This window comes from Lynx canadensis, chromosome A2 (assembly GCF_007474595.2).
Source record: "Lynx canadensis isolate LIC74 chromosome A2, mLynCan4.pri.v2, whole genome shotgun sequence".
In the NCBI taxonomy this organism is placed as follows: Eukaryota; Metazoa; Chordata; class Mammalia; order Carnivora; family Felidae; genus Lynx; species Lynx canadensis.
The window spans coordinates 31,032,873-31,053,922 of NC_044304.2; the positions used below are offsets into that span (position 1 = coordinate 31,032,873).

General features: G+C 42.4%; 1 protein-coding gene and 1 non-coding gene across 3 annotated transcripts in view; one reads left to right on the top strand and one right to left on the bottom strand.

Annotated features, from left to right (window-relative positions):
• The window catches only part of SYNPR (synaptoporin), a 314,555-nt gene that overhangs the window by 273,528 nt on the left and 19,977 nt on the right, over positions 1–21,050 (top strand). The gene's annotated exons all lie outside the window — the stretch shown is intronic.
• LOC115509510 lies at positions 3,221–3,283 on the bottom strand. Its single transcript, XR_003967398.1, has one exon. It is a non-coding gene; the product is annotated as a small nucleolar RNA Z39 (small nucleolar RNA).

The window sequence follows — 21,050 nt, forward strand, 5'->3', positions numbered from 1 at the left end:
TCACGTCTTCTCTTTAAAACTTTCTTAAATGCTTTTATTTATTTATCTTGAAAGAGAGAGAGAACGTGAGCGGGGGAGGGTGGTGTGGACAGAGGATCTGAAGCAGGCTCCAAGCTGAAAATCAGGAGATCGTGAGCTGACAGTCAAATTCGGGTGCTTAACCCCCTAAATCACCCTAGGGACCTTTCTCTTTAAATCCTTAAAGTAACCTTTCAAGTTTGATATTTAAATTCCCATTTTTGAGATGCAGAAACTGAGGCTGAAGAAGTGTAAGAGACTTGCCCCCAGGTTTCTTGCCCCAGAGGCAATTCAGGTCATTCTGACCTCTGCTCAAAAGTTGCTTCATTTTTATCTGAATCTACTTCTCGCTGTGCTCATTTCTTGTGATCTAAGGACCTCACTCACCCCTGGCTGTTGGCTACTCTCACCCTGTCTTGTGTTTCTTCTTGTAGCTACCACCAACACATACACACACGTCTCAGTGTTAGAACCTTTATCTCCAAAGCTCTGCTTTCTGATCTAGCTGCCAAACTACAGAGGAAAATGGTGCCATATCCAATTCTTTAACCAATTTTAGATGTTAACCTGGAAATTAACTCTTGTATTTCTCCCAGAAGACTTCAGGAGCTTTTATACTCGTCCTGACTCCATCTCTAAGTAGGAAATTTAAGCCAGTTTGAATGTTTCCACGTAGCTCAGGGCATGAGTTTAAACTCCGGAGTACAAGTCATTTCGTGGGACTCCCGAAGTGGTAGAAAGTTGGGAAGGAAGCGGGCAAAGATATTTCCAATTCAATTAACAGCTATCCGCAATTTTTTTTTTATTTATTTTTTATTTTTGGGACAGAGAGAGACAGAGCATGAACGGGGGAGGGGCAGAGAGAGAGGGAGACACAGAATCGGAAACAGGCTCCAGGCTCCAGGCTCTGAGCCATCAGCCCAGAGCCCGACGCGGGGCTCGAACTCACGGACCGCGAGATCGTGACCTGGCTGATGTCGGACGCTTAACCGACTGCGCCACCCAGGCGCCCCCGCAATTTTTAAAAATAATTCATCCTCTGTTCGTTTCTCCTTCTAGTACCCTCAGACACTGTTGGCTTTTAGTTTTGTGTTTTACTCAAACTAAAGTTGATGTGGTATTTCCTTTTTGATTCCAAGACAAAGCTCTTTCTTGGATTCAAGAGTAATGATCTTGGCTGCTTAAGCTCTTGTAGTTCCCAGGCCCTGAGCTGGGCACCGGAGACACATAGGTCCTGGCCTCAGGCTATTTGCTTTACTCTTAGTAGCCTTGATCTCTCACGGAAGATAGTAAGGGGCCAGTGGTTATGAATTGAGGCTCCATACCCAGACTGCCTGGGCCCCAATCTTGGTACCAGCAGTCATCTGTGTAACTTTGGACAAGTTCTAGAACCCCTCCATGTTTCTGTTTCTTCACCTGTGAAATAGAGGTAACGGTGATTCCTAACCTCTTAAATTGTTGGTCAGATTAAATGAGTTAGGACACGTGAAGCTCTTACAAGAACGGCAAGTGCTCATTAATGCGAGCCATCGTTTTCATCAGCCTTATATTATTATCTACCCTGGTGTTTATTAAATCTCAATGCGTTGATCAGCTGCAAAACAAACCCACTGACTTTCTCATCTTTACAAATGCTTTGGAAGTCTTCCTGTTGCACTGTCAACACCAAACCCTCTTTTACATTGTTTCTTATTCTTTGTGTCTCCAAAGCATAAGCTGCTCTCGTTACAGACAAATGCAGTCGATTCTAAGGTGGGGTTTCACACTGTTTGGCCTTTATATCACTCGCTTCCCCCTCTCTTGGCTCTCCTACCCCCAGCCTGGCACTCAGATCTCATAATTCAGGGAAAAGGGGAGAAAGAACAGAACCCCATTAAACTAACCAGGCTTCAGAGAACTGGAGCTTGAATCCTTTCTCAGCTGGCAAGTCTGAAAATAGCAGGAGAGTGTGAAGAGCCCCATTGTGTAACAGGAAGAAACTTGAGGAAATTTGATTGTTTGGGGGCATCCAGCTGAGAAATGAGGTTCAGACTTTCACCCTCCTCCTATCATTTTTTGAAAGTGGTGAAATCTTGCCCACCCCACTCCACCCCCACAAAGGCAAAAATATCCCTACTATTTCCTAAGTTTATTTCTTGGATTCCAGAAAAAGCAGACACTCACAAAGAGGCGCAGCTTTGGATTCACTGGGGCTCTCAGCCGTTTAAGGATGCCTTGCACCAACACCCACAGTTCATTAAACTTTCAAATAATTGGCACAAAGTCCAGAGCTTGAATTTTTTTTTTTTTTTTTTGCAACCTCTGAGCTCCTTCTCCCTGCTGGGCATCTTCATTTCCATTGCTTATTAGTAGGACCCTAATAAAAGCGGCAGAGCCACGCAAGGAAATGCTTCAAAATTTGCCCTGGGAACACAAAGGAAGTAACGCCAGATAAAAACTAGCTTGGATCCCTTGGCGGGGGTGGGTATTGAAAATACCTGAGAGGCTGGCCCAGCTGTGATTTCATCTTCACTACCTACTACCTACGTATCTGAGACCTATCACTTTGAATCTGCCTCCATGTGGTTCCGAAACGTCTAAGAAACCTTTGAATGATTCATTGGCTGTCTCAAGGAATAAACAACTGAACCTGAATTGTAATGAGTTTTATTGGTGGCCAGGTGGATTCACTAGCCAATTGGCTAGCCAAACTTATGGGCAGAAAAATAGGTCGATTTTGGCAACCTAGAAGTGACCAGGCTAAAAACAAATTATTACAGTGGAAAAATAACTTAGGAAAATTGCAGTTGAGCTAGAGAAAAGCAGGCTGAGATGTCTGGCGTTTTACCACGGTGCTTACTGCCACCCCAGTGTTGCTCTTGGAAATAGGAAAATGAAAATCCAAAAATGTCTATCAGCTTCTGGAGCACCCACTCTGTGTGCAAGACATATGGGGACTGCAGTAGCATGAAATACAGACTTTTATATTCATTATTATAAACTACTCTAGTTGCTTCCATTTGGATGGCTATATAATATTTCATTTTATAGAGATAATGTGAATTATTTAACCAATCTCTTATTGTTAGACTTTAAATTTTTCTCTCTCACAAGCAAGGCTAGAATAATCAGCCTTGCGCTCCAATCTTAACACATTTTAAATCATTTCTTTGGGATAAAAACCCAGAAATTTTCTTTTCTTTTCTTTTCTTTTTTTTTTTTTTACATCCGAAAGCGTTTACAGTATCATGACTTTATTCATACTGATTTGCTTCATCATATGCAAAAAACCCAGAAATTTTCTTACTGGATTTTAAAGCAGAAATTTCTTTAAATCCGTGAAAAGCGTGTCCTTTAACAAATTACCTCTGAACTGAGTGAAAATTGGGATTCCAACCCTTGACTCTACCCTAGACCCTGCAATCGTATTGCTGTTGGAGAAAAGATCTCCCAAAGAGATCAGCAAAGAGAATTTTCTTCCCAGAGAGGAAAACAATAACGCAAAACTGCCCTGAGGATGCTGCCACTGACACATTGGCTTTGAAACTTGAGATACTAAAGGGACATCAGAAGTCGATTCAAGCCATATTTAAGTAGGCAGAAGCTGGGGCTTTAATTACCAAGGAGAAATCCCCAAGACAGGCATTAATCTGCATGGCAGCGTAAGCTTAGCCCCGTCTCCGGACTCCTCCTTTGGAAGGTATCCTTTCTCATGGAGGCTCAGTAGTGAAGTTTCAGGTCATTAATTACTCCTCAGGCCACAAACAGAAGAAGGAAACAAAAATACAGAAATTCCATGACATGAGTTTTTAAAATAATGGAATGGCTTACAGGTTTCATCCTGGGGTTTCTCCAAAGGCTGACGTTCTGTATGTGGCAAGCCAGCGGCTGCTTGGGGAACCGCAAGATCAGTAAGAGTCTGGCCGGCCCTGTCGGCTGCCCAGCAACCTCCTGAGCGCCTCTGCATAAATCTGGTGGCTCTTTTCAAACCCCCAAGTAAGCTGTTTCCCGCAACTTGCCTTGGCTCTTTTTCCCCCACTTGTTGTGTCAATTGTTGATGAAGGATTGAAAAAACCAACAGCAAACAACATGGGATTAATGTCCCTGTTTAGAAGATCCAGCTCTGGGGGAGCCCATTCTGGGCTTTATGAACCCCTCATGCCTTAGAGATCAGCACAGTTACGGGGAATGGGCTCAGGAAGGGGCTGCAGAAAGGTCAGAGTTGATTCATATTAGGTTCTAGGTATGGAGACTTTTTTTGAGAGAGACAGAGCACAGACACACGCATGCTAGCAGAGAAGGGGCAGAGGGAGAGAGAGCAAATCTTCAGCAGGGTCCACGCTCAGCACAGAGCCCCATGTGGAGCTCCATCCCATGACCCCAGGATCGTTACCTGAGCTGAAACCGAGAGTCGGCTATTCAGTCAACTGAGCCACCCAGACACCCCCATATGTAGATTCTTAATGAAGGGGTCTCCTACCTCCTGTCTTCCATTTTTCTAGCCATCATTTCAAACATCTGTGGTTTGTGCAAATGAAGACTGGCTCCTCACTCCAGCATTCAAGGCCTCCAAAGCCATGACCCCTTCACCTACTTTTCAGAGCTATCTCCTTCCAATCCCTAATCCCTTGTTTTAGCCAAACTGGAGCCCTTATCATTCCCCCAAGATAGTTACTGCACCTCTGTCTGCCACTAGGAATGGTCTTTCTCCTCACCTCTCCCATCTCAGCCTATCAAAGTTAGACTCATCACCAAAGACTCCTCTCCAATGCCGTGTGTTCCATGAAATATTCCTTTACCTTTCAAATCTACTTCACCTTCCACACCTTTCATATTCCTGAAGATCTATGAATTCCTGCTTTTCAGACCTCCACGGCTCTGTGTGAAAAAGGTTTTGTGTATGAAAACCATTACTACCTTGTATTTTAGTTAGACGTGGTTTTATCTGATTCCCCGATTCATTATTAAATATCTGAAGGGTAAAGACTATTTCTAACACAGCTATAGTTCCCTAACATCGGTATTAAAAGTGAAATGAGGTGCCTGCGTGGCTCAGTCAGTTGAGCATCTGACTCTTGACTTGGCTCAGGGCATGATCCCAGTCCCAGGGTCGCAGAATCAAGCCCTGTGTCAGACTCCATGCTGAGTGTGGGACCTGCTTGGGATTCTCTCTCTCTCTCTCTCTCTCTCTCTCTCTCTCTCTCTCTCTCTCTCTCTCTCTCTCTTTCCCCCCCCCATCCCTCTCCCCCACTCACGTGCTCTATTTCTAAAAAAAAAAAAAAAAGGGGGGAATGAATGACCTTTCACGCTAGACCTCAAGAATAGTGTCTGTTATAACCCTTCGCACATTTGTCGAATTCCCCCTTTGTGCCAGGAACTGAGGTCAGCACTAGCTGCACATAACAATTGTCTCCTCCAAGAGAAATATGAGAATTCCCAAAAGCTCCAGTTGGGGTGTCCGTAGCTCATGAACTAGAACTTCAGTCCCCACATGCATTTGACTTTCCATTTAGACCAATCATACATCTATCTGAGAGTTCCTCATGCAACCCTGTGTCCCAGGATAGCAAAGCAAGCAACATGGAAGCTATAGTTTAACTCAATGTCCTTCACTGTCCTTCCATTTCTACCTATTGAACCAGATGGCTCTAACAGGACTTCGTTTTCATCAAAATTCCACTTCTAACTATGGGGTTTTTTTTATATGTACTCTTAACTATGTCTTTTGCTACAAGATTTTTCAGAGCCTCCTCTCCTATCTTAAGCATTGTTCTTGCAACAAAGACTGATACCTGCTGACTTTGAGTAAGGCATTATGCTAGACACAGTTGCCTAAGCCTGCGTCTCTCCATCCTCTTTTGCCCTCTCATTTCATAGTTTATCTCTCCAAAACAGAAATACTTTCCTTCCCCAAAGCTCTGGAATTAGGGACAGAGGTCAGAAATTAAATGCTATCTCATCACTCTTGTTTAGAAATACAGAATCCTTATTGGTGTGTGAAAGTGGGAAATAGGAACCCATTTTTCCCATCTAAAGTTGAACAACAGCAAAGTAGAAGTGAAGGGATAGATTTAAATTAGAAAGACTATATTAAATCAGACCAAATCAAAGCCGATTTCACTGCAGGAAATGTATGCAGGAAAAGGTGTAATTATGAAAACTTGATATTCTGCTGCCTTTATGCATATTCACTTTATGAACTTCGACCTCCACAAGCCACCTAGGACTGCTTCCCCATTTTTAATAAGTATTGAGAATGAGGCATTTCCTGAAGGGATTAAAGGAGGGAGGAGGATTTTTTTTTTTTTAAGCTTAGCAGCAACATTAAAACAAAGGAACAACTATTCTTCTGGGTTTTGTGTATGCTTTAAAAATCTCCAAATAAAATGAACCTTTGGGGAATCAGCAAAGAATTATGGCTTGGCAATTAGGGGGAACACTGATCCATCAGGGGGGAAAAATCTCACTATTAATTGCAACTTCTAAATAACATCAGTGAGTCTCGTGTGCAGTTGCTGGGAATACTTACCTTGGGCAAAGGGGGTTTTCAGAGGGTTCCCAGAGGACTCAGTAACTTAAAGACCCAGGCTAACAGCTGGATCATGTTCCAGTCAATAGGACACCACAGCGGTTAATGCAAAACCGTCCTGGAGAGGGGCAAGCTGGGAATTAGCTCAGACTGGCCCATTCATTCATTCTATGTGGCTGCCAGCCTCAGAACGATACTCCGTGGGGTTTTACCACACTTCAGGGAGCCTGTTAAGCAAGGGCGTCAGGACTGTTGAGGGGCTGATTTTTGTATGCCATCTCTCCCACCCCCAAAATAAAAATCAATGCTGGGAACCCCTGAATTCCATCAGTCTTCACGGATGTAAAACTGCAGGTATAACCATGAGTGCTGTGAGCTGCTTCGAAATCGTTACTCCTTTTGTCCTCCATCTTAACCAACGGGGGCCCAGGGAAGTTGTCATTTGCCCAAAGTCACACAGCCTGTTCCAGAAAGCTCCATTATCATCCAGTTTGTCTGAGTCCACCAAGAAAGGCTGACATGAATCAGCCTCCTCATGCCCCTGTCTTCCCATTATTCCATGTCAGTCTGGTTCAGGGCAGAGGCTGTGTGAAAGGAACATGTGGGTAGTGCTGTGAATTTTCTTGTCTTCATTTACATCAAAACAATGGCTGGCTTGGGGACAGGATGCCTCCACTGAAGTTGAGATAGATTTAACTCTGTTTTGCAAAGAACATTCACTTCTGAGACGGACCAAATTTCAGCCTCCCAGGTGGGTGCATCAGTTAGTGAAGCCATTAGTTGAATGTCAAGGCTTTTTTTTTTTTCTTTTCCCTCCTAGAATCAGGGCTCTGCTTTCCCTGCTGTGGATGATGAATCTAAAATATTTATGTGGCTTTATAATGACTATTTAGCATTTAAGGCACCTGATATTTGCCAAAGTGCTTGACAATCAGTATTTATTAACAGGAAAATAACTGCTAGAAAATCTGTGCTGTGATATTTAGGGAGCAGGTTCCTTTGTGGCCATAGGGTATTTCTGGGAACGATGTTGGGGCCTGTGATTCAGAGTGAAATTCTGAATTGGCCGACTTCTGCCTAAGACCTCATACTTGAACTTCCCCCTAGTTTGCTAGACTTTATTCCAATAATCCTGAAGGATAGCATGATATTATGCATTGCATTAATTCATTAAGCACTTATTAAGTGTCAAGTCAGAGTTCAGGATGAAAAATTAATAAGATTCTGTCCAAGTCTGGGTTAGGTGCTCCTCCCATGATGCCCTGTGTTTTGACTTAATGGATGCTTCTCCACATTGGGATGGCAGCTGGGTGGGGATAAAATCTGGCAATGTCTGGATACATTTTTGGTTGTCACTACTGGAGGGGGTGCTACTGGCATGTACTTGTAGAGACCCAGGATGGAGTTCAACATCCTGGAGCGCCCAGGCCAACAAAGAGTTATCTGGTCCAAAATGTCAATCAGTGCCAAGGTGGAGGAACTCTGTTGCAAGCCTTATTTCTCAGGTGTATAATTGTGTGAGTACATCTCAGCCTCTTCCCCGAAGATCTTATTTTGTAAGTTTATTTATTTATTTTGAGAGAGAGAGAGAGAGTTCAGGCAAGGGGCTGAGAGGGAGAGAGAGAATCCCAAGCAGGCTCCTTGCTATCAGTTCAGAGCCAGATGCGGGGCTCGACTTCACGACTGTGAGATCATGACCTGAGCCAAGATCACGAGTCAGCGGCTTAACCACCTGAACCACCCAGGTGCCACTCCCCTTAAGATATTTGAGTGCAGATATCTTCTCATCGTATCCCAGCACCTAACACATACAATATAAAACTTAGTACGTGGTGTTCAAATGAATTAACAAAGACCGTATCCTATCCCTCTGGGAGCCTGAACCCGTGAACTCTGGAATGGAGATAGGTAAACAGGCAATTTAGGGATAAAATGTGGTATGGTCTTCAAAGTACAGTCAGATAAGAACTACTTTGTATGACCTTATAGTTTGTCACCCAAACAGACATATTGCGAAACTGAATGTGAACACGGTCAAGTAATGAAGGCAGGACAACAGGTGAAACCCTGCAAATGGCCTGTCCTAAACAAACGAGGCACAGTTAGAGCCCACATGTTATACACATGAGCTAGGTGTTAGATGTATAGAGGAGTTCATGGGGAGTTGGAAAGTTTACATTGCTTGTTACACTATAAAAGTTCATAGAAATAGGGGCACTTGGGCGGCTCGGTTGGTTGAACATCCGACTTCGGCTCAGGTCACGATCTCACATTTTGTGGGTTCGAGCCCTGCTTCGGACTTTGTGCTGACAGAGGGGAGCCTGCTTCAGATTCTCTGTCCCCCTCTCTCTCGGCCCCTCCCCTGCTCATGCATGTGCACGCATTCTCTGTCTCAAAAATAAACATTAAAAAAAATTTAAGTTAATAGAAATAAATAAAACCTTGCTAGAGGCTTATTCTTCATTCCAGGCCCCCATTTCATGCCTGCCCTCTGCCAAGTGCTCTGAGGCCAACAGCTACCTCCTCTGCTTCTTAAATCTTCTTCCATCAGCCTCTCCAGCCTTCCAGATTTTCCTTCTTCCATGATCCCCTGCTCCCCTTTTTGATCACAAACGTAGCGCTGTCCCAGCCTGAATCTCCACACCCATTAGCCTTGCTCAGTCACCAAGCGTTCCTCCCTGCACAGGAACCAGTTAGAAGTAGCAAATAAAAATAATCTTCCCCAGATAGAGTTCTCATGGCTCCGAGCTCCAGGTGAGGTCTCTGTAATGCTGTGGCTACAGACAGAAGAGCTAGGCTAACTCTCCCTGGGGTTGGGGGGAAAAGCTTTACCGAAGAGATAATATTCAAACACACTGTCTTCAGCTTATTCAAAGGAAATTTAATTGTGAATCCCTTGGAAACATGAGGGGACAAGTCTGGGCTTCATGTTTCCTGGGTGGGTAGAACTATTTCCAGCAGCAAGCATACTTTGTCGGGAGGAGATAGAAGCAGGTCAGAAAGATCTTATGTAGAAACGTGTTAAAGAGTGAAGTGAATAACGAGTGTGGTTTGTGACTTCTCCAAGCCTAGGCTTTGGAAGAAAGACATTGAGGCTTCAAGTTAACTTCCTTTTTGTACTAAACTCTATTTCAGAGTTTGTTTAACATCTTTAGTGCAGTTATCATGAAAATAAACATCTACTTTGGTATAATCCAGTGTCATGGTTTTGTTATGAGTAAATATTAGGAACAATAAAGTTACTATCTCCAACTTTAGTGAAATAACTTGCTTTATTCTATAGTCCCCTCTGATACATAACTGCAACAGAGAAATACCGAACTGAAACTATAATATGCCGTGTCTTCCTAAACTAGATTAAGAAGATTCTCCTTGTCACAAGATCAACAGCATCCATCACCTTTATATAGATTGAGATTTCGCTACTTGGTATGAGTTTGATGTCAAGTGGACCTTTCAGACTAAAATGTTACTGGTATTTGATATTCTCCATTCCAGCTGGCTTTCTTCGAATACACGAAACAAACACCAGATGGTAATTTGTATAAGGATAAGGGCACTGGTGCTAATTTTAGAAAGTTCTTGGCCATTTCCCTCACCCAAAGTTAGGAAGGGAATTCTCAGTTGGAATGACTTTCCAAGTTTCAAGAAGCAGCTGTCTGATTTTCTTAAAACTGTGCCATCATTCTGCTTAACAGTATGTCAGGCCAGACCACAGTATTCCATGCATAGAAAAATCCATCATCTAAATCTTCCTCCCAGTCATCGGTAAACACATCAACCGGGACAAAGGTGGGCCTCAGAAACCCAAGACCCAGTGACCCACAGACACTCCCTTTCCTCATTCAGTCTACCCCTAACCACTGCCATGTTAAGGTAGTCAAACTGGTTGAACCAGTTTTTAATCTCTGGTCTGAACTGTCAAGTGGTAAATCTCACCAAAAAGGCTCACTGGCGAGAACTAAATGGAAGGTGTGCTGATGCAGAGACGGGGCAAAGCCAGGCCTGTTGGCAATTTGTGAAACAGACGGCCCTGCAAATATGATTCTCACACTCAGCTGTAAGGTAAACTGTGAACCGGGAAGCAACAGGTGGCCGGTAAAGGCAAGGCTTCAGTGCTGTCTGCGTGTTTACATTTAGCTCTTAGAGACTGAAATCTTTCTAATTGAATTCAACAAACACTTACTGAGAAGTCATTATGTGCAAAACACTATGCTAAGCTCTGAGGTCCAGAGAAAGTTGAATTTTCGGGGGTCTTAGCTTAAGGGCTATTTGGCTCACTCTGCCAAGAGGGAAGAACAAACGGTTATATAAGAAGAGAGGAAGAACAAGGGATTGATTCCAACCATAGAAGCAGAATTTTTTTTTTTTTTCCCCCGAGGAGCAGAAGGTCTAATGTGAAAACAAAGGTTGATTCTCTATGGGCAAATATGGTAGGAAGCTTCTTCCATGAGGAGAGAAATAGAGTGAGGTGGAGAACACAGAAGAGGTCAGAAGGAGGTGTGTGCGGGTGTGTGTGAGTGTGGGTTGTTGGTGAGGGTCAGTGTGGATGTGTGTGGAGTGAGGGTGTTTGTGAGTATGGGTATATGTGAGTGAGGATATGTGTGGTGAGGTGTGTGAATGTGTGTGAGGGTGAGTATATTTAAAGCTGGAGGGTTTATAAGCGATGAATCATGGGAATCTACCCCCAAAACCAAGAGCACACTGTATACACTGTATGTTAGCCAACTTGACAATAAATTATATTTAAAAAAAAAAAAGCTGGAGGATTTGGTAGGCGGTGAGGCTATTAAAGATAAGCCTAATTGTGGAGCATAGATTTATATTGTATAAAAGATCTCTGACCCCCCACCTCCTCCTTCCAAAAAAAAAAAAATGTTCCCAAGGTAGGATAACTTCTAAGACACTTATCTACACTATTGGAAGTTTTCCCTTGGACAAGGATACTAGCAAACCAGTGTTTTAAAAAGCTTATGTTAACAACTAGATAATATGGTAATGGAGGTAGGGGGCTGATTAGCAGACAATTGCAATATGTAAAGAGGAAGCGATAAGAGTCTTGTCAAACCCGAACTCTTTCTTGAGCACATACTACATATGTACTACATACTACATGTCGGGCATGAAACCCCAAGGGCTCTGCATGCATTATCCATTTCAAGTTCACAGAAAGCCTAGGAGCTAAGTGTTTTTGCTCCCATTTTAAGGGAGGCCCAAGGTAAGTAACATGGCAGGTGAACGGCTGAGCCAGAAGTGCGTCCAGATCTTTCTGGTCCAGGGCCTGGGCTGGTAGTCACCACCTTACACTATCCCCAAGGACAGCAGAAGGGAAGCAGGAGGGAGAAGGAGCTAAACAAGGCTCCCCAGTATGAAATGAGCCAATACCTGCAGAAGGAAGAGTAGGGTTGGTGGCAGGGGGGGGACATGGAGTTCTTTTCAAACAAGTTAAATTGCAGGACTGTGGGCATCCATGTATGGATAGTAGCAAAGAGATCGGTGCAGATCTGAAATTCAGAGAATATGAGAATGTGGAGAGGGACTAGGAATGAAAGGAGAAGCTATGACTTCAGAATTCCCGTATCTTAGGGCTAAATAAGGAAAGGGCTCTCAAAGAAGACCTCAGAACTTAAGGTAGCAGTGCTGACCATGAGAAGCTCTCCCTTCTAAAGGGTTTTGATATGAAAAAGTAGGAGATTTTCTTTAACTACCCCTAGCCAAAGAGAAGATTTTGAAATACCGTGGTACTTCCTACCATGAGTATAATTTTAATGGGGTACACAGAACCCACACATACATCTTGATGAGATAACCATCCACGAGTCTGACACACGTGCACCCCAGAACTTCCTGAGTTCAGGGGGGCAGGTCCACCAAGCCAGCATACTGAGCTGATAGAGTTTGACTGCTGGGTATCCCAGCATCATAGAGTTGGGTCCCCAGTAAATGGAACTGCCGTCTTCCCAGCCAGAAACCCCGGGTGTTTTCTGTAGCACCTTCTCTCCACTTCTAAATCAAATCCCTCCCTAAGCACCATCAAATCTATCTCCTTATTATCTCTTGCTTGAATCCACTGCCATGCCCCTAAGGCAGACTCTTGTCACCTCTTGTTGACAGTGTGACCATGACCTTTTCCTCCCCACATCCTTCCCCCAAGTCCAATCTCCCTGGAACAGTATATGTCGTACATTTGTTAGCCCACCCTATAAAGACTCTCTGACTTAAAAAGGTAAAGAACCACCCTTTGCGTCATTTCAAGCAAATTAATTAAAGTGTTCATTTCTCTAGACTGATAAACCCACCAGGCTCTCTCCCATCTCAGAGCCCTTGTGCCTGCTCTTCCTTCCACCTGGAAGGTTCTCCCTACATATCCACGTGGCTGGTTCCCTTATTTCCTTCAGGTCTTTACTCAAAACCTACCTTCTTAATAAGGTCTTCCTGGCCACCCTACCTAGAATTTCAGCACCCACTTCCCCATCATATCAGTTCCTATCCTTCTTTCCGGCATTAACTTTTCTCCATATCCCTTACCTACTACCCAAATCACTATGTAGGTCAGTTACTTACCTTGTTCATTGTCTGTCTTCTCCGTGGGAAAGTACATTCTGTAAAAATTTTTGTCTGCTTTTGTCCACCACTATATTCCTCGTGTCTAGAAGCACAGTTGAGAGATGGAAAATGAAGGAACAATCAATGATGTTTACTGATTTTTTTGTTGTTGTTGTTTGTTTCTTTCGGTGTTTTTTATTGTCCTGGATCATCTAGCAAATTTTCCTAGTTCTCGCTTGAAGTGCATAAGTAATTTCAAATTCTTTTTGAGGTTGGTTCCTTCTATCTAGCTATAAAAACAAACAAACAATAAACTTATCATCTGTCATTTTAAAGAAGAACACTCTGATATTTCTCCTTAGTTTTGAATGCCAAGCGTGGCGGGGGTGGGGTGCGGTGGAAGACTGTTCCATTTAAAAATTATTAAAAATGAATTATGAATTTTCATTTGAAAGGTCTTCCATGCGTGCTTATAAATAGTCATTAGATGACTCAATTGAGGTAGGAGCTCTTTAATGGCTAAGGTGAAATTAGTCCCACATCCATTTTGTATTTAAAAACAAAGAAGTTGGTGCATATTCGAAAAAGAAGCCTCTCTATTTCATTACTTTTTTATGAGCAAAACTCATCAAAACCTCTTTAGAATAAAACTCCATTTTGAGAAAGTCCCACTTACCTTGCGGAAAACATATGTGTATTGATGATTAGCAGGTGATTTAGCAAACCCAACAGTATCTCTGGGAAGGACTACATTTCTTTCCCAAATTCATGAAATTAAGTGCCCTAGGGCAACTAAAAAATATGACTCAAAAAACCACTTCACTAACTGTTCCTTGCTGGTAGCAATACAGATCCGAAGTAAGGCACTGCCTGTGGGGATGAAATGCAGGGTAGCTCTCAACGTGGAGAGAAAGAGCCACAAAAGCCAGGCACGTGGTGCAATACAAGTGCCTCCAAGGGAGAAACTCTGCTGATGCTTAGCCTCCAAAACGCTGAAGCATTAACCTAATGCAAAGGCCACCCTTTTAAATCAACCTAGAGTCAAAACTCGTTAGATTTAGTTACCACTCCACAGTCCCTGGTCCGGAAAAGCCAGTGGGTTGTCATTCTAGCCAAGTGGATTGGTATCCAGCATACAGTCTCACTTCCAGAAAGGCTTCACCTCTGCCATCAGTGATCTGCTTCGGGAATTCATTCTTGATAAGTCAACCTCCTTGTTAGACGGTTCTGGCCTATGGTTGGTAGATCTAGAAGTAATCATTTCAACAGTTAATATTTATTGAGAATTTGCCATATGCCAGGCATGCAATGAGTGTTTCATGTATCTCATTTAATCCTCACAGAGTTGTGTGAGATAGGTATCATCCCTCAGTTTAGAGATGGGGGAACCAGGAGGGTTTAAGGATCTTGGCTGAGGTCACACAATGAGTGAGTGCTAAAGAATCCAGACCTGACTTCAGAACTGTAGCAATTAACCCCTGGACTCTACAGTCCCACTAAAGAATGAAAAACAGAGATGGGGAAATAGAGAAGTGATCTCCAAGGGGTGTATTTCTACCACTATTCTGAGTATGGTCAGAAAGCTATGTACTAAACCAGAAGAAAGACTCAGCCAGCCTCTATTCCAAATTGACTCTTCATAAATTTCTTCAAAGGAGCACTAGATAGAGAACCATTCTTTTGAGCCCTTTGAACAAGGTGGGGTTGGGGGAGTTGTCGCTGAAACAAAATCAAGCATAAAAACCTCGGCCATTCCAAGCCAACAGGATAGCAAAGCACGCTGTACGTGAACCTGACATGTGATCGTTCAATAGATGTGTTATAAAAAAAAGAAAAGGCAAAAACCAACAACACATGCATATGCATATACAAAAGATGTAAAGAAAAAATAAAAACACATTTCCAACTTGCAGCTGATCTGCTGCTGTCTCATCAAACAGCATCAGCAGAACAGTATGTTCTATCTCGGCTCCCTCGTGGTTCTCGCAGTGAGAGCAGCTCCCTGAACGGAAGCGATCCCAATGTTCAAAGATACGCGTTTTTCATACGTGGCTGTTAAACACAAGCCCACACAACCTCATGTATGCACAAAAGCAAGGACACCGCCCGCCTTGGGAGATGGAAAGGTTTATCACAGATTATTTCAGTTCTTGGTGATTTTCTCATTACAGAAAGCTCTAAGACCCCATCTCTGCTTGTGTATTCAACTCTCATATTTCCACCACATTTTAAAAGGTAATTGTGATTGCACGTGTGGATTTCTTTTTAACTTAAGCTACACACCATTACCTTAACAGGTACCATAATTTGGCTTTCACATTCTTTCAAAATCATCAAAACAAAGTACTTGCAAAATGTGTATTTCCCCGGTGTTTTCCAATGGGTTCAATACTGTTTGCCAAAGTGCATAAACAGAATGGGGATGGTTTGTAAAATATGGAACCAGGATGTTGCATTCTTACCTCCAGAATGGGGTGCAGCTTTTTTTTGTGTTCTTAAAACAATGCTTTCTGTTTGGCATCATTTTTGTAATAGTGGAAACCATTTCTAAAGAAAGGGGAATTTTTTTTTTTTTTTTTTTTTTTTTTTGGTGCCTCTTGTGGTTTGCCTCCCTCCCTCTCTGTTTGTAACTATTGTTTCCCCTTCCCTTCCCCCAGGGTCTTCTGGTAAGTTTCCCAAGGTCCACATAGGAGTGACAACATATGATATCTGTCCTTCCCTGACTGACTTACTCCATGTAGCATAATACCTTCCAGTACCATCCACGTTGCTGCAAATAGCAGGATTTCATTCTTTCTCATTGCCAAGTAATATGTCAACACTACCTAAAGCAATCTACACATTTAATGCAATCCCAATCAAAATCACACCAGCATTCTTCTCAAAGCTAGAACACACAATCCTAAAATGTGTATGGAACCACAAAAGACCCTGAATAGCCAAAGTAATATTGAAGAAGAAAAGGGGGAATAATATTATGAGCAGCACTTAACAGAGGGAGCTCTGCAAACTGGGGCAAGATTATTACAGCTTCAGCTACTTTGTGCACATCTGTGTGGACTCAGGGTCCTCTTTGTGACTAAGAATATCTTATGTAGAACCTTCCCTTCTTTAGTAACTAATTTCTTCCTCTCATCAACAGGATACAATATGGCATATTATGAGATCTCATTATTACAGATTCTAATATACCGCGGGTCAAATGGAGCCCACATAGGCTCACTTCTCAAGACCAGATTCTAATAATAATACGCAGTTGAGCTAAGTGCATATTATTGGACTTTTGTCTGATAATGTTACTCCTAATCCCCTGAAACTCAGCTCCACAGGTTTCGGTAAGCTGCCAGTTCGGAAAAAAAGAAAGAAAAGAAAAAACAGCACATATGTGTTTCTTTTTTATTTGCAAAAGAGATTTTTATTCTATCTGCTTCTATCAGAAATGACAGTGGAATAGGTGCGGCAGTGATTATAAAAATTACATTGGACACCATCTCAGGGAGGCATCATCTCAGCAAAGCATTAACGATTGGGGGTCCAGGCTCTGAAGTCAAACTCTGTGTCCTGGCTTTACCACTTTCTACCTGGGTGACCTTGAGCCATTAATTTAACTTCTCTGTGCCTCTGTATCCTCACTTGTTAATTGATGGTAATAGGATCTACCTTATCACTGAGAATTAAATGCAGTTAATGGTTAGCACAGTGACTGGTGTATAGAAATTACTCAAGAAATGCTAGAAGAGAGGAAGTTATCTTAAAATTGAATTGGCAAAATGAGACCTACCTATATGAAAATGAGGCAGAATGTCAGTGTACTCAAAACCGTGTGAGAGGGGTGCCTGGGTGGCTCAGTCAGCTGAGCGGCTGACTTCGGCTCAGGTCACGATCTCGCGGTCCGTGAGTTCGAGCCCCGCGTCGGGCTCTGTGCTGACAGCTCAGAGCCTGGAGCCTGCTTCAGATTCTGTGTCTCCCTCTCTCTGACCCTCCCCCGTTCATGCTCTGTCTCTCTCTGTCTCAAAAATAAAAATAAACTTAAAAAAAAAAATGCGAGAAAGCTCATCCAGCTGAGGGCCGTGGAGGGCAGTGGATGCTGGAGCAGACTGGGAAGTTGTTTTTTTTTTTTTTTTTTTTTTTTTTTTTTTCAATATATATGAAGTTTATTGTCAAATTGGTTTCCATACAACACCCAGTGCTCATCCCAAAAGGTGCCCTCCTCAATACCCATCAGCCACCCTCCCCTCCCTCCCACCCCCCATCAACCCTCAGTTTGTTCTCAGTTTTTAAGAGTGGGAGAGAGCCAAAGCATAAGAGACCGGGAAGTTTTTAAAGAAGTTCCCTCGTAGACTACGACCCTGCATGTCACGATTTATTCATGGACCAACAGTCCTGTTAGAAATGCAGACTCTCGGGGCGCCTGGGTGGCGCAGTCGGTTAAGCGTCCGACTTCAGCCAGGTCACGATCTCGCGGTCCGTGAGTTCGAGCCCCGCGTCAGGCTCTGGGCTGATGGCTCAGAGCCTGGAGCCTGCTTCCATTCCGTGTCTCCCCCTCTCTCTGCCCCTCCCCCGTTCATGCTCTGTCTCTCTCTGTCTCAAAAATAAATAAAACGTTAAAAAAAAAAAAAAATTTAAAAAGAAATGCAGACTCTCAGATTGACTCCAGACCTACTGAGTCAGAATCTGCACAAGATCCTAGGAGATTTGTGGCACAGGAAGTCGAGAAGCCCCTGTCCTGGGACCCATCTCGCACCTCCAAGCTTTCAGGCCTATGGTTATCTCTTATCACTCACATCAGCACTCTTGAAAGAGTAACACTGGGGAGAGGGAGACTCTTTTCCCAAACACTCCCACTGCAAAAAAAAAAAAAAAAAAAAAAACTGTAAAAGTTAAATTCTAACAGTTACATGTTGGAAATATGATAGAACTGACAAAAATAAGTGGAAACAGCTAAGTAAAGCATGAAACAGAAGTTATGATTCAATTAATATTTATGCCTAGACAGGGTAAAAATCACAAATATTTATTTCATTTGGAGTGAAAATGAAAACCAAGAAAACATATGATGACTCTCTTTGGGAGGGTTTGGGCAGAAGTCTCTGGGACCCTCAGGCTTACAATAAATATATATCCCCCAGAATGCAACAATATTTCACTTCCATGGTCTCCCTACCCTTCCTCTTCACATACATGGAATAACCACGCAGCCTTTCCAATGGTTACACTATGTATACAGCACACATTGCAGACAGACAGACACGCACCCAGACTCATCCGCACTTTGACCCCTTTTCGTATCTGCTGCATTTCTGTCCTTAGGCACCTGCTCAAATCTTGCCTGCCAGAGACACAGAATCTTAGATCTAGGATAAATCTGGAAAATGAGATGAGAAGAGGAGAACCAATGGTGAAAATAGTAACATTTATCTTTTATTAGGTGCCTTGTGCAAGATACTGTCCCACAGATTATCCTTTTTTTTTTTTTCATTCCCTCATCAACTCTCTAATATAGGCTATTCATTCTCTTCTATTTCCATTGAAGGAATAAAGGCCTAGCAAGTCAAATAAACCATCCAAAGCTAGGCTGCTAAGAGGCAGCACAACTGAGACTCGAACCCAGTTTTGTCTTCTCTCCAACTGACAGAGTAAAGCCAATGTCTGTGAATCCAATAGGCACCTTTTTGAGGAATGGCTTCTACTTTGTAATTCAAATGTAATATTTTCCCTCACTTTCACTTGGTATGATGAGTGGCGAAGTGGCAAAGGAATTTTCCAAAGTCAGAGTAAATTTAAGCTGTAGATGGTGAAGTGCAGGATAATTTCCTCCTTGGTATTTTAGAAGTTCTTCATTTTAACCATCTGTTGAGGGCTGACAGATGGGTTGATATATGACAGAATAATGGGTCTTCAATTCTAGAAAGGCATAAGGAATGCTTGAAAAAAATAGCAGCTCTTTTCATGAACCTAGCTGTGCTAACGCTTGCTCACTTGCAAAAAAAAAAAAAAAAAAATGGTGGGAGTAAAGTGTGAAATATAATCATAATCATCCCCCTAAACAGAAAGTTTCTCACAATTGCCAAAGGTCAAATCCAGTAAAATATGCCTATTCTAAAATTATGCTAATGTTTTCAAATCCAGTCATTTAAAAGGGCATACCGGGGGTAAGGGTAAGGTAAATAAAAATAATAAAACCAAAACCCCAAAAGCCCTTCTTCCATCCCTGTTTCCAGCCATTTCATTTTCTTTTTTATAGATAGCCAGTGTCATGAGTTTCTTGTATCTTTGAGATAATTTAGGAAACACGCAAATTTTTGAAATCCAAATGATTTTCCAAGTGACTATGCCAAATGTGAGCTCTCTGTCCTTTCTTCTTCCATGCAGTGGATATATATGAGAAGTTATACATACACCAGACATTTGACTAGGGACACAGGTGGTGAAGACTGTCCCATCCTCAAGGAACTTACAATCCAGTGAATGAAGCCAACATGGGAAAACACTTTAAATACCACATACAGTGTACTTTCTGGGAATGTAATAGTGATCAGGGCATTCACTGATTGTAGCAATGGCTCAGTCACCAGGCATTCTCCAAGTGACCTTTCATGTCTTAACACAATTACCCCAGTTCTTTTCCAGTCGTGTATTGCAACCAGATGAAATGTTCACATACACACACCTGGTTGCTGCCAGACTTCTTCGTTGGTGCCAAAGAGGCTTGAAGTTCTACCCATACAGAGCCACTGGCTCACACTTTAGAGACTGTAATAACAACACTTTGGCCATATGCATTGGACTTCAGCAGCATGAATCTGTTTTCAAAAGAACATCAATATACAGATTGAAAAAAAGAAGTCATTACAGCTGAGTTCATGGTCCAGTGTCATTGACCATGCCAAAAACAGCCCATGTTTCTTGAAGATTACATCATCTTCACCACCTTCATCTTCCTAACCATTAATGCCACCATTAAAATATTCTTTAAAATACTAAAATTATCCTTCATAATTTTGATCCTCATAATGATCCTGTCAGATGTGAACACTGTATCCCAGAGAATTTTTAAATCCATGATCAGGTTTGCTTTATTGCATTATTTCCAGCCATGCATAGCAACTCTTCTGTCCTATCTGGGAGATATCAGTGGTGTAGAATAGTAAGTTAATAATAGGATTATGTTTTCACAGGAGTATTTGACAGCCTGGATTTATCTCGACAGTTCCTTCCCACTCTAATATTATGTAATTCTGAAGGAGGAAGATGTGCCTTCTTTCCACTTGCAGGGAGGGTGATGGCAAGAGAACACAGAGACCAGAGAGGAGCTGACTTGGTTCAGAAGGTGGCACCTGAAAGGTCTGCTAGCACTTTAAGTCAAAATTGCTCAGAGTAGCTTACTTGAAGAAATTTCCTATAAAATGCATCCATTTTTAAATATAGGTTGGAGGGGGAATCTAAAAATATTTGAACAAATGAAGAAATTACTTTGGAATATCTGACATATTTATTATCTATGCCCCTACTATTTTTTTTTAATTTTTTTTTTCAACGTTTATTTATTTTTGGGACAGAGAGAGACAGAGCATGAATGGGGGAGGGGCAGAGAGAGAGGGAGACACAGAATCGGAAACAGGCTCCAGGCTCTGAACCATCAGCCCAGAGCCTGACGCGGGGCTCGAACTCACGGACCGCGAGATCGTGACCTGGCTGAAGTCGGACGCTTAACCGACTGCGCCACCCAGGCGCCCCTCTATGCCCCTACTATTTGCCACTGTGTAGGTCATCGGTTTTTAGAAAGTGTGTCTGTGTGTGTGTGTGTGTGTGTGTGTGTGTGTGTGTGTGATATCATATATACATATATGCACATCATATATGCACATATATATCATACATATACATCATATATATGTACACATATATACACACATATATATATACACATGATATATATACATATCATCTATATATATGACTCCCAAGTTTTATATAC